The following is a 13,329-nucleotide window of genomic DNA, read 5'->3' as shown; positions in this document are numbered from 1 at the left end:
ATGCCTCGAGATGAGTTGCAACTGGCCATTCTTGGAGCCTCAATGGAAGTTCATCACACGGTTGATGAGCTTCAAACTCAAATCAACCAAATTAGAGGCACCCAAGGCCCTCAACAGACGGAAGCAGCACCAGAGCGCGGGCAAGCACCTGAAAGTTCAAGCGCTAGAGATATACTAAGAGAGAACAAGCTCTTGAAGAGACGCATAACGCAAATGGAGGAGCAAGGCCATGCAAACTCTCCTATGACGGCATTTGAACACCCGAATAGTTTGGAGCAACCACCTCTACATGGGCACGAAAGTGGCGGACCATGCCCTATTTGTTATAGTTTCTTTCACTCATGGTCTGGCCACTACACTGTCCCATGTGGGCACATGTACCACTTGACCTGTCTTTTGCAACACATGGTCAACAGTACTACGTGTGCTTTGTGCGGCAAAGAATTTCACAAAAATTTGTATATATGTTTTAAATTGGGTGCCGACTATGATCGGTTGACCAATGCACGACACATGGACGAGTTAGAGCCGCATTTAAACTTATCTCTCTCTTAAATGCAACCCTGGAATTTAACAAGATTCGGCAACTTTGTTCAAAAGATTTCCAATGCCCTCTCTCTATCTCTCTCTCTCTCTCTCTCTCTCTCTCTCGCACACACACAAACACATGCACACAGATTACTTTGGAGTGTGTCAAAACTAACATGATTTCGTATTCTAAGTTTAACATGACATGACTAAAAACCATACTCTCTAAATTGACACTAACATGTTTGATATCCAGTTGTTGCAAGACGGATTACTTTGGAGTGTCTCAAAACTAACATGATTTCGTATTCTAAGTTTAACATGACATGACTAAAAACCATACTCTCTAAATTGATCACCAACATGTTTGATATCCAGTTGTTGCAAGACGGATTACATTGGAGTGTGTCAAAACTAACATGATTTCGTATTCTAAGTTTAACACGACATGACTAAAAACCATTCTCTCTAAAATGTTCACCAACATGTTTGATATCCAGTTGTTGCAAGACGGATTACTTTGGAGTGTCTCAAAACTAACATGATTTCGTATTCTAAGTTTAACATGACATGACTAAAAACCATACTCTCTAAATTGATCACCAACATGTTTGATATCCAGTTGTTGCAAGACGGATTACATTGGAGTGTGTCAAAACTAACATGATTTCGTATTCTAAGTTTAACATGACATGACTAAAAACCATTCTCTCTAAAATGTTCACCAACATGTTTGATATCCAGTTGTTGCAAGACGGATTACATTGGAGTGTGTCAAAACTAACATGATTACATCAAACGTGAGGAGCGTCTGCGGGTGGCTTTACTAACACCAAAATCGGGTTGCAAGTTTTCTTCTATCTCTTCAATAAAGCACAAGTTATCGCTCGTATGTGGGACATTAGGCTCTACATCTCCATTCTCTTCTGCATCATACTCATCCTGAGTAATGTCATATGTCCACTTAGGCATCTCTTCGTTGTAATCATCTGACTCAATTGACTTCACCAATTTATCATTACAATACATATACACCAACTTCTCAGCTCTATCACTCAATAAACGATTTCTGCTAATAGAATGCACATACTTGTAACTGCTCCAATTACGTTCAGAACTAGAATTTGAAGCACATTGCGCAAGCACTCTCACAGCTAAGCGTCGCAAAGTTGGAACACTTCCCCCATTCAACATCCACCATTTCCAAGCAGGCTGTTCCTTAGCAAGCTTTTGCACAAACTCCAAGGCAAATCTACCTTCTTTCAATTTATACTTGGTTAGCTCAATTACCGCTGTTGCTTGCTCATCTGGATCTTCATAAAATCGCTCCACAACATCATAGAAATCATCGATTACCTCCTCATCTAGGGCATTCACGTCCATATGCCAGTATTCTGGGTCAAGACAATATGCAACACTATGCAATGGACTATGTGCTCCTACCCACCGAGCGCTTACATACTTGGCCAAGATATTTCTCCTTGCTCTGGTGAATGGAGGACTCCAATGCTTGACAACAGTTTTAGTGGGCTCCTCTGGGTTTGCGAGGCTTTCTTGAATGGACCACCATGCCATCCAAACCTTCCCGATATTTGGCAATCTAGAATCCAACTGGCGCAAAGCAAGCATAACTGGCATCATAACATGATAACAATCTGCTGCTTCCTCCCATAAACTACGATCCGATATCAAAGATAGCGTGTACCTCACCTTTTCTTTAACCTTTTCGGACTGGTCAGCCTCCCACTCAGAGAAGCCAGCACACACAAAGGTTTCCATGACTGCATTCCTATTTCTTAGGAGAGATTGAAGCATATAAAAATTAGTGCAAAATCTGGTTTCACAAGGCAACTTTAGCATAGTTTCCATGCGTTGACGATACATATCTAAAACACGTTGCCGTTTGAGCACAAATTTGACAATCTTACTTGCACTATCGATAATCTCCTTGAACCACTCTGTATCAGCATTTTTGTACCAATCTTGTAACACCAAGTTAAGGCTATGAGTGTTACAACCAAATGTATAGATATTGGAAAATCGAGATTCCAACATACGACCTGCTGCTCGACAATTAGCTGCATTATCCATAATCACTTGAAGCACATTTTCAGACCCAACTTGGTCGATAGCATCACCAATGATATCGGCGATAAATTGACCAGATTTAATTTCCCCGGAGCTATCAACAGCTTTGATAAAGCATTCCCCACGAGGACATACCAACATTACATTTATCAATGGACGTCTTTGGGCATTCGACCAACCATCACTGACAATTGTGCATCCAGACTGATTTGTGGTGTCAATTATGAGTCTTTGAACGCTTTCCCGTGTGTTGTCATAGCACTTGTCAAGTAATTGATTTCGCATGTGGTGATAAGTTGGTGGACAAAACCCAGGTCCATATTCTCCAATCTTCTTCCAAGCCATCTTCCATGAATCTTTCGTGACCATAGACAATGAAGAACCAGTAAAGAAGATCGCTTTCGCTAAAGCAAGTTGAGCATCCTCTAAAGCAGTGGCACGAAAGCTGTCAACTAGATTAGTTTGTCTGGTACGAGACATACCCACCTGAAACTCAGGAGATGCATCCATCGGTATTGAGACATCTGGACCTTGGGTGTCATTTTGGCAAGTAGTATGTGTTGGAGTCACTCCTTGGTTGGAGATCCCTCCACTTGATGCTGCCAAATTCGGCGATTGGTGATTTCTTGCACAGAGATTGGGCCTCTTGTTTTGTGATGCTTGTTTACTTATCAAAGCTCTAAGGCGCTTTGCAGCATCATCAGCTCCTGCACCCTTGCATTTACCTCCGGGATTTTTTGTGCTAGTGCCAAGCAAATGCTCCCTTATTCTGGGAGCACCCCCAGATTTTACCAAGCCACAAAAATTACACTTCCATTCGACAAATCTAGAAAGATTGGAAGCAAATTGCCATTCAGGTCCCGGTGATTTTCCTCCGCTCCTCCTCTTGCCACTTTGAGACGCAACATTCAAAGTTTGTGCTGTCATATCTCGTTGCAAGGAAACTCCACTAGTTTCTAATGGTCTGTTGCTTCGTTGGGTTGATGTGCCGCAATTAGAAGCAACCATTGTAACACCTAAACAACAATCATGCAAGATTTGAGATCCAAAACAGCCTGAGTAAAACTAAAATATGCAATTATAAAGTCTAAAACCCACTTCTTGCCAATGCAACCGAACGTTTGGTGAGATGCATTTGAGGCAATCCATCCCTAAATAGAGATGATGTCCCGAACATCTCACCACCTATATCCTCCTCTAGAGAAGCTCCTACCCAGACCAAATGGCACTCGAGTAGACCACCCAAGAGGAGGTATTGCTAGTCGACCTAAAGAAACCAAACGTTTGGTGAGATGCATTTGAGACAATCCATCCCTAAATAGAGATGATGTCCCGAACATCTCACCACCTATATCCTCCTCTAGAGAAGCTTCTACCCAGACCAAATGGCACTCGAGTAGACCACCCAAGAGGAGGTATTGCTAGTCGACCTAAAGAAACCAAACGTTTGGTGAGATGCATTTGAGGCAATCCATCCCTAGATAGAGATGATGTCCCGAACATCTCACCACCTATACCCTCCTCTAGGGAACCGCCTACCCAGACCAATTGGCACTCGAGTAGACCACCCAAGAGGAGACATTGCTAGTCCACGTAACAAATACGATAAACCATTTACAATCAAAATCTTATAAAATACAAAATATTATTAACAAGCTTCAAACAAAAATCCAGAATATTTATACTCACCTCTTGTGTCTTTTAGCCTGAGGTGAGCCACCCAAGTGCTTTGGTAAAGCACATTTGGAAGTGAGGGGAAACCCTTTATATAGGTCCCTCCAAAACAGCCAAGTTTTTGGCGCAAAAAAAGGCCCCGGGGCCCGCCGGGCTAGATAAGTAACCCGCCGGGCTAAACAGTGGCCCGCCGGGCCAAGCTAGTAGCCCGCCGGGAAAACTGGGATAGCAAGTTTCTCCCGGTTGTGTGAATATCTATGATATTAACAAGTGTGTGAGAGTGTTATTAACTAGTGTTATTACCACTTCGCGGTTAACGTGATCACGTGAATGAAATCCCTGAGAGGCATAGAGGTCTTAAGATTGATATCAAGGCCAAGCCAGGTTGAGATTTGAGTTTGAGAATACGATCATAGGATCTGATTCCATCGCACACAATTTCACAACTTAAAATTGAAACTTAAATTATTTTGGTTTCTCTTTTAGATGGTGGATTGGCAGATGGTAAGGCCTTATCTATCAGGAGTCCTTGGGCTTTCAACCGAGGGTGACATGATAGCAGTCACCTTTGAGCATCTTCTTTTCATAGCTAGTGGGACACTTCAAGCACATCTATTTTTGGACCACGACAGAGTGAGACATAAATAGTTTTCATGATAGTGTATCCTAGCGCTCTCTGTAGCTCAAATAAGAGGTTGTTAGAGAATGTTTCTCTCGTGATGATACTCATAAGATTGGATGGCATAACAGGGGTAGCACTTTGTGGATCTCTACATCGTGATCTTAGGGTTCAACCGTTATAGATGTATAGGATTCTTCGAAACTTTATCCCATGTCACATGATTATGTCTACTAGGCATGCTTCTAAGCATGTTTATCATGGCATGTCTACTCATATATATCATCGCTCCATGAAAGCGAGACTCAGCATTGCTGATGACAAACCTCATTGTACGTAAATAAATCCTTATAATAAAGGGATGTCTGTTTTGTTTTCCATATTTATAAATTTATAAATAAGAATGCAAAATGGCTCAAAATTTGCCTCCACTCAAGAACAATAAGCTATTTAGGCTATGTTCCAACATATGACTAGTGATAGAGTAATGGCTACGTACTATAACCTACTACCTCAACTACTATAAGGAGTATTATTTGTTTAACTCTATGCTTCAAATTTGATTCTAGCCATGATTATGGAAAACCTAAATCTTACAAGAGAATATAGGAGTCGTGGGTAGAAGTATTGTTCACCTAAGAGGAGTACCTAGCCAAACTTAACCATCTTAATCTTTGTATCTTCTATATAGAAAGTTTGTAATAGTAGGTGAGTACTAACATTTTTAACTTTTTGGATGAACGAGTTGAGATTTTTCAAAGTAATGTAATTAAATTTGAAGAAATAAAAGGATTGTTTTCTTTTCTTCAAAGAAATTTTGTTACTTGACCATTGTAAATTTTGATGTGATAAGAGAGTTTTTTACTTTCAAAGAGGAACCATGAACATGCTGGTCATCAAGCTCACAAAACAATGTTGCACCTGTAATGGAAGTATTAGACAATGATACCAAGGAAGCACTCCATAGGTCTCAACCATGTCCATTTTAAGGAGAATGGAATAACCTTAGCAAAGTGGTTTTAAATTGGACCAACTCTATGAATGAATGTTTTGACATAGCAGGCCTGGTATGAACGACCCTTAGTAAATGGAGTTACTCAAATAGTTGTAGGAATCATGTTGAATAAAATCATCTGAATCAAGTTCAGCTTAGGTGGGAAGACATGAAAGCATAGATTCATTAGAAATTTTATCCCCCAAGATTCTAAGAAGATAAGATGAACAAATTCTTTGGAGCTATCTCAGGTAGGGAAGTCTATTGAGGGATATCATTAGTCCTATGCCAAGCTTACTCATTATTTCCCATTAATAGATGATGTGATGCTTCTCTATCTAGGTTCATCCAAAAGTTGGATTCCTCACAGTCCCTTTTCTAACATTGTTTCACATAAAAGCACTATTTCATAGTGCTTTCTAGCACTACTTCACGGTGCTTCCTAGCATTGTTTCACAAATGCTCCACAAAAAAGAAATGCTTGCTAATTAACACAATGCATGAATTTTAATATTATAATGCTTGCTAACATTACATTTCTAGTACTACTTTATAGAGCTTTCTAGAAGTGGAGGATAAGGTTTGAATGTTAATTTAGGGTAGCGCTAGCATTATCTATTCCATAGTGCTTTCTAGCACTATTTCGTTAGAAAAGTAATAGTTCACAATGCTTTCTATCATTGATTTATAGTGCTTTCTAGCATTGTTTCTTCACAGATCTCTTTGCTTCTAAGCACTATGAAGTAGTGCTTTCTAGCATTGTTTCTTCACAGATCTCTTTGCTTCTAAGCACTATGAAGTAGTGCTTTCTAGCATTGTTTTTTCACAGATCTCTCTTCTTGTAAAAGCATTGTGAAGTAGTGCTTTCTAGCACTGTTTCACAAATCTCTCTACTTGTAAGTACTATGAAGTAGTGCTAGAAAGCATCCTAAACCCAAACCAAAATTCAAATTCTTCTCCTCCACTTCTAAAACAACATAATAAGATATTTGAAACTTTATCGTTTACTCTCACTCTGGCAACATCGATAAGACATGATATCTTGTCGAAAAATGGAAGGTTACAACTCATAAACATTGGCATAATCCATAATAGAAAAGTAATATATTACCACTTTTATAGTTATAGTGGAATCCATCCAATGATGAAATATTTACAAAATGTTGATTCTCCATAGTATATGGCCTCAACTATCTGCCCTTCTGATCCTCCCCTTCTCGCTTAAGTCTCTAACCCCCCCTCTGCTTGGCATTTTTGGTGGTGACGAGGTCATCCCCCCGAACAAGTTGTTCCATCAATTCTTCATCTTACCAAGCCCCAAAGACATCCTCACTTTCCAATTTCACTCGGCAGTTTGATGCCAGCTACCACTGCCACATAATAACTATGCCACATGAGGAAGAAAAATTGATTAGTTCTCTACAAGGACATGTTTGCAAACTTTGGCAAGATGAAATAGGTCCCTAGTGTGTTTACAACACACTTATACAAGCTATCATCCAAAAGCAGAGTGTTTTATTTGTTGAAGGTAGGAAATTCTTACCAAAAGTTCTAAATTTTGAAAGAATATAGGCTTTCCCTTGGGCATTGTGTCATCACCTATATCACACCACTCTTGGCCTATAAACCTTGAAATGACACACTCAAAATCTTTGAAACAAAGTTGGAAGCATCGCATAATCATGTTCACATATTTGGCAAGCACAACTCCATGTTCACATATTTGGCAAGCACAACTCCATATAATGACATAAAAGTGGTGTAGCACCCAAAAGAGAAACACCTTGGCATCCTTGCCGCCGGACAATGTGGGTGACATTACTATCCTCATCAACATGCTTAAAGTTTTACTTCCCCCAATTGGTGAGATGAATTGATATTTCATTGCACCAAATGTCTGCATCAATAGGCCATTCATATTGATTACCAAGGCCCACAGATCTTCTTGCTTCAGGATCGGGACTATGTCAGGTTGAGGCAAATGTAGCAACAATGATGGCCATTTATAGCTTGAGAACATAATTGGATTCCTACTTGGCCACACAACATTGTACTTTGCTTTAGCATTCATACACCAAGATTTGTTGGGCTTGTAGGGACCTTGAGATTTGCACTTTAATCACATTTTAACACCGTTCTTGTTCCAAAATATGTACATCCACAATTTGGCACGACTGACAAATGATTCCATATTTCAAGTATTCGTAAACACACCCAAAAAAAAGAAATTAAAAGTTTAAGAATACCAAAAAACAGAAAGAACCCATGGTCATCAAGGATGATATGGAACACATTTTCCATGAAAAAAGTAGTACAACTGGGAAAGAAGGGGGTGTATCCCTCTTACAATCAGCCAACTTGTAGAGTATGGCAACCACTAGGAGCACAATAAATTTTTTTTAAATAAAATTCAAATACAAACAATGGCCTATACGTTGGTCTACAATTTCTTGCATGCACGTGGCATAGTGTTGTTAGGAGGGCAAGCAAGTGGGATCCATTCGTGTTGTAATTTTTTTTTCTTGTGTCTCTTCCATGGTTTCCTTCTCGACAACAATGGGGGTTGGAGCATTCTCTTCCATAGATGCCTTTTCGTCAACAAATAGGTTGGATCCTTATCTCGAAGTTTTGGACCCTTAAGTGTCCTATGGTGGTTGTTAACATTGTTTTACAACTAGAAACTAACAAGCACTATTTAGAGAATGCTACTTTTGAATGCTTGTTAGCACTAATCAACAGGTAGTATAAGTTACCTAATGCTTTCAAAGGTAGAAAGCACTAACATAATACCTATGGTGGTCATTACTATAAAGTAGTGAAAAGCTGCTTTTTGTAACATGTGTTTGTTCAAGTAGTGTTTTTTGGTGCATTAAAGCATTGGATGACATAATACCACATATTGGTTGCTACTTTTAAATGCTTGTTTGCATTAAGCAACACACAAGATTTACTAGTTAGCCAATGCTTTCAAAGGTAGAAAGCAGTAGTTGACTAACATAATACCTGATGGGTCAATACTAAAAAGCAGCTTTGTGCCAAGTTTTTGTTCAAATAGTGCTTTAAATCATGAAGTGACATAATATTGGTGGATGGTGATTTTGAATGCATGTTAGCAGTAACCAAGAAGTAGCATTGCTAGTTAACCAATGCTTTCAGAGTTAGAAAGCAATACCTATTAGGCAGTACTAAAAAGCAGTGAAAAGCATCTTTCAACTAGTAAGCAGCATACTCTCTAACCAATACATGTAAGTGTACAAGTAACCAATGCATGTAAGTGCTAGTTGACATTTCTACCTAGAGATTTGCTACCACATTATCAACCAAGTGTAACACTTTACTTGATGTTGGTCTGTCAATGGACACCCATGTATCGTATGGGATTTGAGGTACTTTTCAAACCCATTTATGTTAATTTTACATGCACATCTATGGCTGTGAATTCCAACTCTTGTGTACAATAACTTTTGTGCATATGTGTATGAAGGATCTCAAGTAAGCTCATCTCACAATCCTCTTGTGAGCCCTAAACGAAAAGAAGCAAGTAGTCATTTGAAGGGTGAAGGACCCTAGAAGTTTGCTGTCAAAGAAATGTTTGAGGAGAACACTGATTTTGGTGGTGGTCAGGTTAAGGAGGGTTGTGTGACTCTACACTTTTAGTAGATGTGCTAAAAGATGTCAAGTTGGTGATGATGCAATGGGAAGCCCTAGTGGCGAGGTTACCCTGACTCATTGTTGTTAAAACTAGGGTGGAAGAAGTGCAAGGCAACCTATCATCTCTAGGATGCCAAGATTGGTAAAAAGCAACAATGTTAATAAGCAACATTATTATTCAAAATATGCATTATGTATCTGCGAGATAAGATGTGGGGAAATCATGAAAGTAGTTCCAAGTTCTTTGAGAACATATGTCAACTGTGTGGATTCTGAGACCAAACTCTAGTTTTGATAACGTCACTACTTAAAGATAATAAACAAAGCAATATATTACACATCCTATGACATCGACATGTTTGTAATTCCATGTAGAACCATCGAGCATGTAGATCACTCCATCGCAAATAATGTGCACATACTAATCTTAACTGCTAGCACGAAAACTGGCAAAACGTAAAAGGTCTTAGGGGTGTTTGCATGAAAGCATGCAAGCACCCACTGCCTCGCTCTAAAAACTAAAGCCACACGATGATGCATAATATTCAGCAACAATAATAGTTAGGATCAGGCTGGTGGAGGCATGTGGCGATGATAGAAGAATGACCAAAGTCCCCATGTCCCTCTAGGTGATTGAGAATGCCCCTAGCAAACTCAAGATGCTAACCCACATCCTTAATTTTCTAAGGCATCCCTCCCTTCCTATAAAACAAACCACCCATGAAAAATTTATCAATTATTTAATCTACAATATCTAGGAAATACACAACACTATTGTCAATTATCACAGTAACAAACTTGTAAAAAAAAACCTGCAAGGAGGCCACACCTACACGTCAATCGATTGTTGTTGGCGAGAGGCTATCTAAGAAAGCCCATATATATATATATACTTTGAGCAACCTCTTAGTCACTCCATTCTCATCTCATCAGCATGCTCTACTTCTTTATAGGCTAACAGTGTGAAGAAGCCCATCTAAATGCGTTTGTGCTTTCTCATCCTCCACAGCATGTGTGGCCTTCTCCAGTTTCCCCTCCTTCTCCTCACTCCCCTTTTTGGCTGCACTAACCATGGCTCTTGCCATCATCTAAATAGGCTCACCAAGCTTGGTATGCAGCCGTAGCTATGAATGATGAGGCTATCGGCATGTCCTGACAAGGAGAGAAAACCCCTGACTACTCTCCAAGCTACTAGTGCCCGCCCCTCCTCATGGCACGGTACAAGGCCATTTTGCAGTGTAAACGAGAAAAGACCAGGGTGGAGAGTTTGTAATTTGTTAGGGGGCCTCTCTCTCTTGGTAGATGATGAGCATCCAGGCCTCATAAAACTCCTCCCAAACCGACTTGACACGGATCTTTAAAGCCCCTTTGTAGACCTCTTTAAAGACATCTTCATCTTGTTTGAGGAGACATCAACATTATTTTAAGCCTGCATCGTGAGGTTGAGGCTGGAACTCTTCCTTCATATAGCAAAATTGCTTTTGTACTATAACATTAAAATTGAATATTTTTAACATTTGCTAACATTATATGAATATCTACAACCATATAACGTAATAATTACATTTATGATACACAAGAAGCTTAATACATGCTGCAAATAATTAGGTTTACCAAAATGCATCCGAATATATGTTATAAAATCTTCATATATCTGAATGCATGTAAATATATGATTCCAATCATCTTTCATACATTATGATCTTGCAAATACACAAGTACACAAATAGATACATGGTCCAGTAACACATTGAGACAAAGATAACGGGGGAGAGATGGACATTAAGAAAAGAATGAAAAATCTTCATATATCTAAATGCATCTAAATATATGATTCCAATCATCTTTCATACATTATGATCTTGCAAATACACAAGTACACAAATAGATACATGGTCTAGTAACACATTGAGACAAAGATAACGAGGGAGAGATGGACATTGAGAAAAGAGAGAGAGACAGAGAGAGAGAGAGAGAGAGAGAGAGAGAGAGAGATGGACTAGTAACATGTACTGAGAGAGATAAAGAGAGGGGAGGAGGAGATGGGCCAATAGCATGTACACACACACATAGATAGACCAATAGCATGTACTGAGAGAAATAGAGAGAGGGATGGAGAGAGGAAGCAATGGACCAATAGCATGTATTGTGTGTGTGTATGTGTGTCTGTGCATGCACGCTCCTGTGAGAGCGAGAGCGCACGCCACAGAGAGAGAGAGAGAGAGAGAGAGAGAGAGAGAGAGAGAGAGAGAGAGAGAATCAACTTACTTGACTATGATTTGCTACTCTTGTCCCCTTGTTTGCCCATTATCAGAAAGCCTTCTTGCACAGAAGTCATGCACTGCCCTTTCTCTAGTAGAATTACCCCTTCTGCATAGTGGCTCTAAGCTCCCTTGTGATCTCCCTCTACAACACAGTAGGATCTAAAAGGACGTTGCACATAGACCCTGGGAAGAGGAAATTCAAAACAAGGAGTGGGTAGGGCCCAACCACGTAACTGGTGGTTTGTAGTTTGCATGATTACAACTTTACCTGTTTTAATTTATAATTTGTACCTACCTTTCTAATGTGACTAAGGTGCACATTTCACTTCTTTTGAACAAGTGGTTTAAAGCACAAAAAGTATACCACCTTACCATGCATATACCCCAATCTAAAAATAATATGTGCGTAATCCAAAAAGAATCTCTAATTCATATACAAGCCACATTATGCCATGGTCTTTAAATGGTCTCTTAGAATCCTAATGTCTCAGCTTAGAGATTCTAGTTTTTTATGAGTAGGTAACGGCTTCCTAAGTTCATTGATCTCTTGGAAAATTTTGCTATTATCAAAAGTGTCATCTATATCTACGATCTAGTAGTAGTCTTCTAGACCTGCGAGGTTATCTATATCTACAATCCAATAGTAGCCTACTAGACTACTACTGGATCATTATCAAAAGTGTATCTTTGATAGAGGAACCGTTGACCTACACGATATGATTCTTGCATTTGATAATCAAATGTCCAAGTTAGCGAGGCGCCTGCATCTAGCAAATGTGTCAATAGTCAAGGGCGTGGTATAATGTGTTAGAATTAGCTTTAAAAATAGGCCACGTATCAATGTAGCTTGTTTTTTAAGTCATTTACAATTCTTTTTTCATGCAAAACTAATGACCATAGAGAAAAGCCTTGCGAATAATAGCCTCTTTATGTGATTTTTCATGTCATAGGGCACGTCCTCTTGGTCATAGATATCTAAAAGTTTCATCATGATCGTAGACAGCAATGCTAAATGGCATAAAGGTTCCATCATTGCTGTCGGTCATGAACATGCTATTGATAATAACATTGTCGAAGGTGGAAAACTATTGACAAAGATCTAGTCTCTCCATAATGGCTCTTTCAAGAAAGATAGCTTTCCCCCCCTCGAAGACTAATCAAATGCCCATCAAGATCGTCGGATGCATCACTATGGTCATCTAGTGTATCCCCATGATCATTAGGAATAGAGATAGAAATGGAGTGATTATAAGCTGAGATTAGGGACAATCATTATGCTTATTAACATGAAATTGGCAAGAAATCATGCATAATGCCTAAGTAATTTAGCCTTTCACCAAAGGGTGTAAACATCCTTCTATAAGCCTAGGTTGAAAGCCATGAAGCTCCAAGAGTCATGATGACTAACATGCAATTAGCAAGAAATCATGCATAATGCCTAAGTAATTTAGCCTTTCACTAAAGGATGGAAACAACCTTCCATAAGCTTAGGTTGAAAGCCATGAGGCTCC

Source organism: Cibotium barometz, chromosome 30 (assembly GCF_041138505.1).
Source record: "Cibotium barometz isolate CiBa-2024 chromosome 30, ASM4113850v1, whole genome shotgun sequence".
Classification (NCBI taxonomy): Eukaryota; Viridiplantae; Streptophyta; class Polypodiopsida; order Cyatheales; family Cibotiaceae; genus Cibotium; species Cibotium barometz.
The sequence above is the reverse complement of the archived record's forward strand: the minus strand, read 5'-3'. Positions refer to the sequence as shown.